The sequence below is a fragment of the Delphinapterus leucas genome, chromosome 4 (genome assembly GCF_059928025.1).
Source record: "Delphinapterus leucas isolate spDelLeu-1000000601 "Yukka" chromosome 4, BTC_Dleu_Yukka2, whole genome shotgun sequence".
Lineage (NCBI taxonomy): Eukaryota > Metazoa > Chordata > Mammalia > Artiodactyla > Monodontidae > Delphinapterus > Delphinapterus leucas.
The window spans coordinates 1,422,161-1,435,835 of NC_143132.1; the positions used below are offsets into that span (position 1 = coordinate 1,422,161).

At 51.5% G+C, this 13,675-nt stretch overlaps 1 protein-coding gene across 3 annotated transcripts in view; it reads right to left on the reverse strand.

Annotated features, from left to right (window-relative positions):
- Window positions 1-13,675, reverse strand: part of ADARB1 (adenosine deaminase RNA specific B1) — a 117,892-nt gene that overhangs the window by 54,664 nt on the left and 49,553 nt on the right. The window lies entirely within an intron of this gene.

Consider the following 13,675-nt stretch of genomic DNA (forward strand, 5'->3'; position numbering starts at 1 on the left):
ACGCCCGCGTGCCCTGGGGACGGTGCCTCTGTCCTGGACACACACGGTGGGCACGGGGCCCACAGAGGTCACACATCACAAGGCCCCGCCGCTCCTAGACACAGACCTCCATTAGGAACAGCGTCTGTGTTACAGTGAGCAACATGCTCTTATCACAGATTGCTGACTCCAAAATGAATTTCTTCTTCCTCTTCTTGGGAAGCCACACTAAAGAACCGTGGCTCATTTTCTTTCCTGGAGAGATGACTGTCTCCTGTCGCAGCAGACCCCAAAGATGCGGTGCTGGAGAAAGACCCCGTTCCAGCCCTGTCAGCTGCTGGGTAACGAGGGGGCACCCGGAAAACAACCGGCTATTGCCTCAGCAGGAGCATTTCTGCACCTCAGACATTTTCCGTTGGTTAACGCATAGTACGTGGAGACAGCAAACTCTCAACACCTCCTAAAGCAACAATTCACCCCCAAGCCAGTAGTTTGTGATTTTTATAGTCACAGGCAACTTTTAAATCTGGTGTTAAGAAAAAAATATTGATCTTAACACATCAAGTTGAATTAAAGACTGAAATTATCTGGAGTGTTGAACGGAAGGAATTTGCTCTCCGTGTCTTTAAAAGGAAAACACTGTAACAGCGGCAGCCACAGTCTTACCACAGCATGAAGAGTAGTTTTGACGTTAGAAAAGTCAGTCAGTAAGGAAGAGTGGCAGCAAAGGAGAAATTACAAAGCATCTGTCTCTAGAGGGAAAATCTCCTGGGACTCAAAGCTACACACTTCAAAGATTTTATAAATGTCTTCCTAAAAAATACATTAAACCTTGAAGCTAACGTGATTTCTAGACATGTTTAGAGACATGTTTTTAAAATCTACCTCTGTGAGTCCCTAGCTAAAACTCTATGAAATGCCAACAGAAGAAAAGAGAGGCACTCTAGAGGGAAAGCAGAAGTAAACAACCTAAGTGCCCATCATCGGATATGGATAAAGAAGATGTGGCACATGTATACAATGGAATATTACTCAGCCATAAAAAGAAACGAAATTGAGCTATTTGTAATGAGGTGGATGGACCTAGAGTCTGTCATACAGAGTGAAGTAAGTCAGAAAGAGAAAGACAAATACCGTATGCTAACACATATATGTGGAATTTAAGAAAAAAAAATGTCATGAAGAACCTAGGGGTAAGACAGGAATAGAGACACAGACCTACTCGAGAATGAACTTGAGGATATGGGGAGGGGGAAGGGTGAGCTGTGACAAAGCGAGAGAGAGGCATGGACATATATACACACCAAACGTAAAATAGATAGCTAGTGGGAAGCAGCCGCTTAGCACAGGGAGATCAGCTCGGTGCTCTGTGACCACCTAGAGGGGTGGGATAGGGAGGGTGGGAGGGAGGGAGACGCAAGAGGGAAGAGATATGGGAACATATGTATATGTATAACTGATTCACTTTGTTATAAAGCAGAAACTTACACACCATTGTAAAGCAATTATACCCCAATAAAGATGTAAAAAAAAAAAAAAAAGAAGTAACCGGCATCAACAAGATAAACTCACAGGCAGGTCAGAACACGTTCCCGCGCTGCACGGCGTTGGAAGCCCGGTATCTGCACTTCAGAGTGAAAGACAAGGGAGTTACGTTTCCCCTCAGAGCGCCTCTTGCGCCTCCTTTTACACCGGCGGATGCTGAGGACCGTCCCCATGGCCAGCGTCCCCGCGACGAGCGGGGCCAGCCCTGGCCAGCCCGGCCCCGTCCCAGCCCCCCGCCACTGGGGCGGGCGCTCAGCCAAGCATCCGAGCCGCGCGGCTGTGACGGCCCTCGTGGACACGTGGGAGGGCGGCTCCTCCCCCGCCCCACGCTCACTCTTCAAAGCGCAGATGGAGGGGCCCTCAGCCCTTCAAAGCGGGCAGGGACATGACTCCGGGGGCGGGGTGTGTGTGTGCGACACCATCTCCCCATCAAACGGAGTCCTGCCTAAAAAGCCCCAACGTCTCCAGAATATACACAATTCCTCAAATAATGAAGTAGAACCACCAAGAGTCCAGTTCACAAAATAACACTGCCCAAAGTAACGCTCCCACGCAGCACTGCTCAGGGGCCCAGGACCCCGCGGCTTGGGGACACCGCTGGCCCCACCTGCATGTGGGCACCTGGCGCCAGGCAGGCACGACCCTCCCCTTCCCACCCAACCTGGCTCGCTGGGGGATGCAGAGCAGGGCACACACACATATGCACACACACAGACACACGTACGCACACAGACACACGCACACACACAGACACACGCACGCACACACATCTCAGGGTGCGGGACCCACACTTGGACTGGCCCAGCACAACCCACAGCCCTCAGCCCCCCTCGTCCAGACACACTGTGCAGATGCTCTCCCACATCTTGGGGTCTCTGTCCTTGGAACAAAAGGCAACTGCATCCGAGAGCCCTGAGGACGGGGGTGTCTTGCGGAGGAGTCAGTGTGCAGGGAGGGTGTGAGTAGCAGAGCCCTTCAGCAAAAGAAAAGTTAATCGACGCGTCAAAATCTTTCTCTCCACACAACTGCCCATGTCTTGCATAAAAAGCGTTCCTTTCCTGGTAATGCCGGCATCGCTTTTCCAACTTATTATTCCAAAGGTGCACACGAATTAACGCCGGCTTCACCACGACTGCACGTGGCGCCTGAGCCATGTTTTGTCACATCGAGCAGCTCCTATGACGCTTAGATTTGTGTGTGCCCGTCCGACATGCTCCACAGAAGACGTGGCCCCGCAGAACCCCTTCCCCAGGGCTCCAGGCAGTGGGCACTGGTGGGACAGAGCCCACCGCTCACCCTGGGGAGGGACCAGAGTGCAACCCTGAGAGCACGTCCTCCGACCCCGTCCCCAGCTGCAGGGCAGCTCAGCTCCTAGCGGCAGTCGTTCTAACTCTGCTTCCCTGGGTTCTGTACAGTAGCTGTCTATGTGGCATCCATACATCACACTGCAAATTAGTTTAACTATATTTTCTTTTTGTTGATGCTCTGGCATTTGGGGGCCTTGCAGACCCTGGGAAGGAGAGACTGCCCCTCCCAGATGAGCTGATTTGCAGAGACAACAGAGGGCTCGGCCAGGAGCAACGCAAGCCACAGCCCACACTGAGATCTAACCTCCCTCCAGGCCCCTGCTGCCCCACCCCTGCCCCAGATCACTCGGGCAGGGACCAGGCAACCAGAAACCACCGCTACAGCCCAGAGCCTGCCAGGGTCACTCAGACTGATCAACCCTAAGTGGTTCACTCTGCCCTGCCTTGCTGTTCTCATGGAAACCCCCAAAGGCCTCCTCGCTCCCTCCTCCCTCCTGTGACCCAAACGGGTGTCCGTGTCCTGCGGGGTGGGCCATGTGGCCCGGCGTCTCCGCGGCACCTGCGGCACCCACTCACGACTACCCCGCGGGTACAGGAGGGACAGCAGCACGGTTCTCAAGACGCCTGGTTTGACAACATCGAGTCTGTTTAGGTTCCTTTTAACTAAAGAGCACCGAATACTCTATGAAACACAAGGACAAGCTGGCTTCCTACTATCGCATCAAACAGCCCAATTTCACATTCGCTCTACATTCGTATAAAAACTCAGGTAAACGTGGCAGTTACGTGCATATAGCCTTCACTTCATAAAGGGATCATTTGTTTTTTCTCATCAAAGGACACGACCGAATGCACAGTTAATCTCCCTCACCTAATAAATGCCGTGTTTTCCGCTTTCTTGAAAATCAGAGTGAGTCAGAACCCACCGGAATGACAAGGCAAGTGGAGCCCTGATGCAGCGTCTGTGGCCGTGGATGGGAGGGGCCCTAACGGAGCACCACCTTTCTCAGCGCGTCTTATCTTAGAGCCATTCCACGAGAAGTTCCCACAGGTGAAATAACATCCTCTCTCTGCATCTATCATGTTCTTCTTTTTTCTTCCCATTTCTTTCTGCTACCTTTAGGATTATTTAAGAGGAGCATAAAAATAGAATACCTGTATTCGTGGGAATCAAGAAATTCACAGCAGAATGGCAATGATTTGCTGCATCAGATATGGTTTCTAGAACCACTAAATTGACAGTCAGTAATCTAAAAGAACACTTTAAAGCTTTTTCCAATTTTAAAAGTACACCGATTTCGGGCTTCAGCTGTCACATCTATGCAAGTTAATAACTACTGAATTCCAGGAGAACGTCAGAAACAGTTGTACACCATTTAGCATCTGACATTCCTGGTACCTAATTAATTTTATTTGTCTATGTCCTAGAGTAAAGACTCCAACATTTAATGTTCCTGGACTATTAATTTAGGATAAGACTCTTGAAAACTGTTTTTCTACTCTTTCAAGAAGGAAACAAGGAGTTTATTCCATCAGAATTCTACAGTCTCTAAATGAGTCAGTTCTTCATTAGTTATTCACATATAATCAACACACAGGAAACTGTAATGGTACTTGATTTAATACCATGGTGCCTCAGAAAGATCTCTTAATAAGAAACACAGCAAACATTCACTCACTCGTCCAACTGGGAGCAAGCACCTACTATGTGCCAGGACCATCCTCGGGGCCAGGGCTCTGTCGGTGAACAGAGGACGTTCACAGGCTCGCATGGGGCTCACGTCCAACAGGAAAAGAAACCCAGTCAGCAGTGAGCGTCACCAGCAGTTAAAGGACTCGCGTGCCAGAGGACACTGCACGGCTCCACGAAGACGGTAACGAAGCCAAGCCTAAGGCGCTGAGGAGGCTGACGTGAGGCCCCGGGGAAGAGCGTTCCAAGAAGACAGAGGGCGAAGACGCCGAGGCAGAGCCCAGCGTGGCCCAGGAACAGCCAGGAGGCCAGAAAATTTCTGGAGGGTCAGCTCACTCTGCCCGGGAGTTTCCATAGGGCCTGGCCTCTGGCCTCGGGGGAAGGACAGGTGTGGGGCAGGGCTGACGCGGGGAGACAGGTTAGGAGAGTACTGTAAACAGACCCAGTGGTCAGAGCCTGATGGCCGCGGACAAGGTAAGACATAACCAGACCCGACGCACCCTAGTGCCACAGTAGGCAGTTCTCCTGATAGCTTGGATCTGGGGCAGAAGGGAAAGAACAGCCCCGGCTTTTGGCCTGAGAGCCCGGAAGGACAGAGCTGCTGAGACTGGAGGCCTGTGGATGGGCGGGGCGGGGGGGGCATCAGGAGGTCAATCTGATGTCCCAAGTTGGAGATGAGGTGATTCCCCAGAAGATGCTGGGGGACCCGGGGTCTGAGCCTGGAGAGCAGGAGAAAGGTCTGGGCTGGAGACTCAGGTGTGGGACTCACCTGCACAGAGGTGAGAGTGGGTGAGTCCTGAGTATTGAGTGTAGACAGAGCTGGGAAAGGCACTGCATCTGGGCAGCTGGGGGAGGGGACAGCCTCTGAGGCGGCGTGCACAGGACGAGTGTACTGAGTGACCATCACCCGCTGGTCATTCCAGTTAAGTGTCACCAAATCTTAGTAAAGAGGGGCGGCCTGCACAACCCCCACTTGTTTCACAACCGGCAGGGATGCCATTCAAGCGTTTTTGTGCAGTGTGAAACCTACACGGCCGTACAGCATGGCCATGGTTACAGCACAGGGGTCATCAGCACAAAGCCCAGAGCAGGTCTCCCTGCTGAAGCCCTGCTCTACCTCCTTCTAGCCTGGGGCCACGGCAAATTCTCACCCTCTCAGCTCCGAGGTGACAGCGATGGTTGCCCCCAGGCTTGCTGGGGGGACCAAGTGAGGACAGTGTGCAGGCCACAGTAGGGCCACCTTGGCTTCAGCTGTTGCCGTATCATCAGGACCTCCACCTTCTGAAGAGAAGCAGCCAGCTGGAGAGGCTAGGTGATCTGTCCAAGGTCACAACTGGGCAGGCGGCAGGGCACTGTTCCGAACCCAGGACACTCCCCGCTCGGGACCCAAGCTCTTCACCCTCCACAAGGCCGCCATCGCAGCAAAAGCACGGCCACTCAAGTTTACTTTTTTAATCTGTTAAGATTTCTCACAATATCATGTCAAAGTAACACGCACGTATTTCTTCAACTAAGCACACTTCTACTTTCTACGGAAAGACAGCTCCGAGCAGGTTAGGGTCAGTGTAGTTTGCAGTGCACCTGCAAGTTTCCTCCACTCAATTAAGATCAGGAACGAAAGTAAGCTTTTTCCATTTTCTTTTGAAGTGACTTTACCAAGGAACTTTGGATTAAAATAAAAATTTACATTGATCAGATAAGTACAGCAGGTGTTGGATTTGAAAAAAAGGGGGGGGAGACACTTGAATTGAAGGCCCTAAAATTAGTTCCAATAGCCTAAGGCCACCCAAAACAAGGAAGTAGCCACAGATGATGGCACGCAGACAGCTCAGGTGGCCACGGAGGCTCAGGTGGCCCACGGAGGCTCAGGTGGCCCACGGAGGCTCAGGTAGCCCATGGAGTAATGCCAGCGGCAGAGGCCATCTCAAATCTGAGAGGCCTGGGCTGCGCACAGAGAGCTCTGATTCCTAGTTACAGACTGAAGGAAAGTTTGAAACAAAGAGTGTCATCAAGTCTGAACGTAAATTTGAAACTGAACTGGGCATACAATTGATAGCCACGGTTTAGACAGGTATTTCTTTAAAGGCTATTTTTGAACCATCCTTTAAAAACAATGTTTTCTGTTACTGATTATTAAAAACAAATGAGAACATATGCTTTTTGAAGTATCAAGCAAATCTGGCTGGGCCTTCAAAGAAGACAGTGATTTTGCTCAGTCTAGAGTAGAGAAACCTCTGACCCAGGTAACCTACGTATACTTGATCCTAGGGTTGTTTTTTTTTAAACCGGGTACGTGTACATGAAAGAACCAACATAAACGTGCAGATGCACAAGCAATGTACAAAAGGACAAAACTGGTCAGATCTGACTAAAAACTCAGACAAGACTGAATGGAAGAGAAAAAACTTAAAAAGAGATCAGAGGTGTCACAGCCTGGACCTGCAGGGTGGAGAGCCAAAGGCACAGAACTCGTGTGTCTAAGGACCAGACACACGACCAGGGAACACACCAGAGCTGCGAGAGAAGAGAACTCCCCAGAAATGAAGGTCTGAATCTGCCACCAAACGGACACCGTGTGCACAGAGAAGGTGATAAAAAGCAACGAAAACTCACATTTTTCTCAGCAATATCACTGAAACTCATGACTAGAGAATTCAAAGGAAGTCTAGCCCAGAGCAAACTGGTTACTGAGGCGATGAAGCCGGGCCGGAGGGCGGTGACGGGATATCCCCCAGTCTGAGAGGGGAGTACGATCCCAGCTCGGGTCCCATCAAGCTGGTCAACTACGAAGGTGGGGGGCCCACAAAATCCCGAGTCCCAGTGCAGGGCAGCGCCCAGGCCTCACCTCCTCAGACCCGAGGGCACAGGGGCTGGAGGATACACCCCCACCCCAGATCTGTGTCCCCAAACTGCTGGGAGGCTCCCAGGAGAGTTGGGTGCTATCCTGGGCGGATGCTCAGAGGGACGTGTGGGGGCAGGTCCCTCACTCTACCCGGGCCCCAGAGAACCCCGCTGGCCAAAGTCTACCTTCACTCTAGAAGTCTAGCTCTCTGGGACCCTGTGGGCAGAGTCTGAGCCAGGGCTTTCAGCCCCTGGATCCCATCACTGATCCCGGCCGCTGCCTGGCCAGACCCACCCCCTGCCCCGGGACCCTGTCCCAGCATACACTGCTGCACAGTCAGCCTGGGGAGAGCAAGTGGCGGCAGGGACAGGACACTAGAGTGGGCGTGTAGGTCAACATGGCCGTAGGGATGAGCAGCTGCAAGACAAGGGCTCATGGGAGAGAAATTTTAAACCTTAAACATTCACATTATTTCTTCACTTTATGTTGGCAACTCTTCACTAAAGATCAAACACATATACAAATTTGGGTGAATTTAGTCTTATTAAAATTAGCCATCTGTCACCACACATTCAGAACTTGATAGTATAGACTATTTGGGGTTTTGTTGCTTTTGTATCTTATCTTAATTATAAAACCTATTTGAAATATTAAGCTAAAATAATGAAACTGTAAAATTATATGATACATAAATAAGCAAAGCAATAATTTTTTTAAAGACTGGAACAGATGTATGAAACTGTGCTTTCCAATTCCATACCAGGAGCTCAACTTATTAGAATTAAGTTTATAAATTATTTGATAAAATTTAATTTACAAATCAGGCCACTCACTGAACTAAACCAGCTGTAAGTATTCCATACCACTGCCTCACGGGTCCTTTAAAATGGCTAAAGCAAAGCCAGTGAACAGAAACTTTTCTGCAGGAAGTTGCTACCTGGGCTCGGGGTAGGAACGCAGGACAACCGTGCTCAGGATGTGAGACAGGCTTTTTCTTGCCGTCTCAGCGTGACCTCACAGCGCGACCTACCCCCGTCCGCCCAGGGCTCGCGGCACGCTTGACGTGTGGGCGCCTGATGGCGTGGGCGCCCCGTGGCCTGCCCTCACCCCTCACCGCTGCGTCCTGGTGTCCTGTCCAAAGTAGGCAATGACACAGAACGCCAATGCCGGAAAGGGCCACTCTGTGGTCAGGATGGATCAGGACACCTGAGTGGGCAAGAGGGAACCTTTGGGACGAAGGACACGGGGGTGGTGCTGTGCTAATTGCGCACACTGTCAGAGCACATCTAACTGAACACATACAATGGGTGATTTTTACTGCATGTAAACTGTACCTCAATAAAGGCAACTTTAAAAAAATCGCAGGAAAAAAAACCCACAAATAGTAGGAGAAAGTCATAGTCTCAATTTGAAATAAAATGGAAAATACATAGATTTCAAGAAGAAGGAATGAATGGATTCCAAACACAGAATGAATCAGCTGGAAAAGACTAGAACGCACACGGGTCTCTCAACAGGACTGCAGAGGAAGGCTTACAGCAGCTCTTGCTGCCGCCGGCTGACTCCTGAGGAGACCGGAGCGGGGAAGCGAGCAAACTGCCCCAAACTCAGGCTGCAGCCACCTCTCACCACCCCGCTCTACCACCCCAGGCAATGCAAGAATGCAGGAGAAAGACAGCACTGAGCAAAAAAGACACAACCCAACTATAAAGCAAGTTCAAACGTGGCACGACTTTCGGCAGTTAGTGTAGTGTCCTAAAAGAGAAATCACTTAAAAATCTTCCTTTGCACGCACAAGTGTGACGGAGGAGGAACTGTCACCTGCGTCTTACCTGGCTCTGTAGCGAACACCGTCTGCTAATCATAATAACGTAAATGCCATGTACGGATTTGAAACTGAGTGAACCATGGTTACAAAACAGAAAATAAAATTTTCTACTTTGATAACATTAAGAAACCCAGAACACCAAACCTGACAGAAGCTGAACAAAGGAGAGTGAGGAGGAGGTGACGGGCAGGGTAGGGTAAGTGGCCAGGTCCACCTGACACGTGGGGAGCCAGGAGACATCCAAGGTCCAAGAAACGGGCTAAGAATCCGCAGTTCCTAAGACAACCAGCAGGGAGCGTGGCTGCCAACCTGGCTGGCTGACCCAGTGCTCCTCCCCCAGTCCCCTTTCTCCTGCCCCCTCTTGCAGAGATGTTACAGGAGTTAAATACTCACTTTCTCAGTCTCCTTTGTGACTACAGTTGGCCACACGACATTGTTCTGGCCAACGAGATATAAATGAAAATATGCAGAGGCTTCTGGAATGCCCCTGGTGAAAACGACAGAAATGGGCTGCACTGCTTGCTCCTTGCTTCCCAGTTGTTATTGCCTTGAACACAGATGTGATGGCCGGAGCTGCAGCAGCCACACTGCAGACATGAATGGTTAGGAGAACTGCAGAGACACCGAACCAGACTCCTGACGTGCTCGTGCTCTGAGCCAGCTCTAGCAAAAACCTACCTTTGCTTTACTTATGAAATAAGTAAATGAATAAACCCCCAGTTGTTTAAGATACCACAGGTCATGTTTTCTGTTACTTTCAGCCAAAAGCACTCCTAAATGACACGGGAAAAGAAGGGAAGGCAGAAGCGTAAGTGAGCTAAATCCTCCCGTATCTAAACTGAAAGTCAACAGGTACTGTCCAAAATTAACAAATCAAATAACTGCACGTGTATTATTAAGAAACAGGAAGCACAGCAGTGACTGCCATCCCCACCAACAGCAGAGCACCCACCCATCCAGCCCCGGAGAACGACCTTTCCAGCCCTCCTGCCATTGGTCACGGCCACGTGACGACAGCTCTACCCACTGGGATGGAAACAGAAGCGTCACAAGGCAGCTTCTGGGAACCTCTCCAAGAGACAGCACACAGGTGCCCTGTATCACACCCCCTCCAGCACCTGCCCCAGCTATGGGTGGTTCACACACAGCAGACCGAACACCAGGACAGACGGACACCAGGACAGATGGTCTGGGCCTGGACGGGCACTGCTGCTTCACCTTCCTCCTGGTGGAGCTCCTCACGCGGCGCCTCTGTCCCCGCAGCCAGTCCTCACGCTGGCCAATCCAGAAACACAGGTATCTACAACTCTTTAGAACAATCAGGGCTGCCTCTGGGGAGGGCGAGGACTGCAGACCGCTGCTTTCCACCAAAAGCCCTTCTAAATTACGTGACTCGTCTGACTTCGGAAGACATCGCTGGTAAAAACTGAAAAACAGAACCCAAGCAGGCCTGGTCTCCTCTCCCGCACCCCCACGTGCCTCCGCCCAGCCGGCCTCGGCCCCTGCATGCCCCCACCCACCACAGTCGCAGCCCCTCTTGGGCCCACCAGGCTGCTGGGGTCCTCTCCTGCCCCTGCCCCCCCGCCCCCTGCCCACCTCCCCACGCCATCTGCCTGGAAAATACACACCTTTCAAGACTCCTCCCGCCTCCACGAAGCCTGCGGCCCCTACCGCAGGGGGAGAACAGGCCACCTGCCTCTGGCCCCTACTTCTGTCACAGCAGCAGTAGACACACCACTGTTGTCACCTGCTCACTTCCCTTCCCCCCAGCCATGTCCCCGCCCCAGTGCCCGCCCGGGCAGCGCTGCAGACGCCTGAGTTCCACCATGATCCAAGAGACCCACCCCTTCCTCTAAGCAGCTCTGGGCTTTGTTCTTCCAGAACGGGCCCCACGGAGCTCTCATCGCCACTGCCAGCTGCTGCCCCACAAACTTGACGGAGAGACCACATCGAATGCCCTAGCCCACGTCCAAAACGTCATCCGTAGACCGTAAGACCAGCAAGGGCCTGCAGCATCCTGGTAATAAGGCGGTCAGGAGACAGCCTTCCAGAATTCTCCATCTGCACAGGAGGGCCAGGGGTTCTCTGATAAATTCAGCATTTCGAATTTTACAGAGGGGTGACTACACAACGAATCTGTCCACAAGAGGGCACTGCTGTATTTCTACAAGTCCCTCCATGAGGAAACAAGGAAAGAATACCAGATTTTTCCCGTATCTGTAAATGAATCTCCCATTTTTCTTTTTACACATTAGTCTTAAGTATCTGGATCCATTATTTTGTGTTTAGTCATGACCAGAGCACAAAACAGCTACAAGAAAGTCAGCAAGCAACTACTAAGAGCAGGAGATACCACTCTGCACCCAACACTGCGAAGGCAATTGAAGTTTTATTCACTAGAGTCATACTTTTGAGGTTAACTGTGCACCATTTTGCTTGCAGCCACCCTCAGGCAGGGGTGTGGAGAGAAGGCGTGTGAGGGTCCCTCCTGGGTCCTCTCTGAGACACCACCCCCTGGGAGAGGTCCCTACCCCTGCCCTGAGGGTCCCCCTCACTGGCCGACGCTGCCTGGAGCGACAATGACTCTTCTCCATTCCCACCAGCATCAGCGGGTGATGTCCGGCCCGTCCCACCCTGGTCCCGAGGGCCTCGGTCAGTGCCTGCCCACAGACGCAAGGCACCTATCTGCTGGGTGAATGAAAGAGTGGGGGACGCAATACACATCTTTCTTGAACACGGCAGCAGACCCGTGATCTCACAACCAGGGGCGCATCTTCCTGGACGCGCTTTGTGGAGCTGACGCCGATGAGTCAGTCCAGATGACACAAGGACACTTTCTCAGTGGCAGTGACTCATGCCAGAAACTCACTGAGAATCACTCTTCGTTCTCAGCCAAATTTTGTTTTATTTCACTGACCTTCAGGAACGTTTATAAACTGAAGTGTCATCTGTGTTAAATAGGTTATGTTAGCCAGTAAATCACATTAAAGGGGAAAAATGTCAAGTATTTGCCCCCATGTAAGGATTCCGCCCCCTGCATAAGCGCTGGGTGTCCCTGCAGCGATGCCTCTCCTCACCTCGGGCACTAGGAGCCCTGGAGTCGCCTGCACTCGCGGGGGCCCACGCCTCACGCCGGGGGGGGGGGGGCTCCTCCCCGGCCCACAGCTGCTCCAGCCTTCAGGACACCCTGCAGGCCTGTGAGGACCTCGACGCCACCCTGTCCCCGACAGCCCCTCCCTGCCACATTCTCCTCTCGGCCAAGCCTTCTGTCAGTGACCGCTGGGGGTGGCAGTGGTGGCCACGTGCGGACGTGGTCTGGTCGTCGCAGGTCTGGGGCACTCTGGCACCGTGCAGGGAGAGGGAGTGTGTGGGACAGCAGGACTGTCCCAGAAACAAAGAACTGTCCTGCCTGAAGCACTACCATGCAGGTGACAAAGAAGCTCATGGTTACTCAAGCCCCATTTCATATATAATCAACTTCCAACACACCCAACCATCCAGAATCGTAACTGCCGAGCGAAAAGCAGGGAGAACTGCGTCGCGCTTCTCCAAGAATGAATCCACGAGCTGAACGCCATCCCACTCAGGTCTACACCCTCGGTCTGTGTCACCCTTGCAGCGCCTGCGTCTCTGCATTTACAGGCGTGCGTGCACAGGGTCCTCCTGAGAGCGGCGGCGCCCAGCGTTCACATGTCAACACGAGAACTATTTCGTGGTACGTTCTTAATTTCTCTTTTATTACATTTGAATACGGTTGTAATTATATAAAGTGGTACCTTCTATGATTTCATTTCAGAATAAAAAGGGGAGTTAATCAATATTTGTTATAAGCAGAATGCTGGGGTTGGTGGCAGAGAGACACACCGAGGAAAAGCCCCAGCGTCTGAGCAGACTCAGGGCTTCCCTGGGCCTCCCCCAGATGTGTGCAGCTGCGTAAATGCTGCAGAGGTTCCACAGCGCAACCCCCGAGATGCCCCAACCTCGGAAGATGTTCTCACCTGTAAGACACAAGAAGCAACTTCAATCTTTTTAAGGAGCAAGAGAGGCAAAAGCAGCAACTGTGCCTGAAACTAAAAATACAGGCTCCCTCCAGCGTCACCGTCAGATGGCAAATGAGGCTACTGACAGGAGCGCTTCCACCAGTGGAGACTTTTTCTGGCCACTTCCATGGTTTTTTTTTTTCTTTTTCAAATCACTCTGAAAAAAAGACTAATACATCAGATTATTGTTGCCAGAATTAGCTCTCATTTTATGAAACAAATACAAAATGTCTGTTCTGCAACTAACATCTGTCAGCACAGAATCAGCAGGAGACGTGATTCACGACGTTGTGGTATCTGATCATTCCCAGCCCTCCGTCCTGCTTCAGATGCCACCTTTTGTCCTTGGTTATTTCTTCTACGCCCTCAAGGACAATTTACTTGTGCAAAGGAACATGAATAACTCGCTTCTCCGGTACATGCTTACATTACATAAAAAAACAC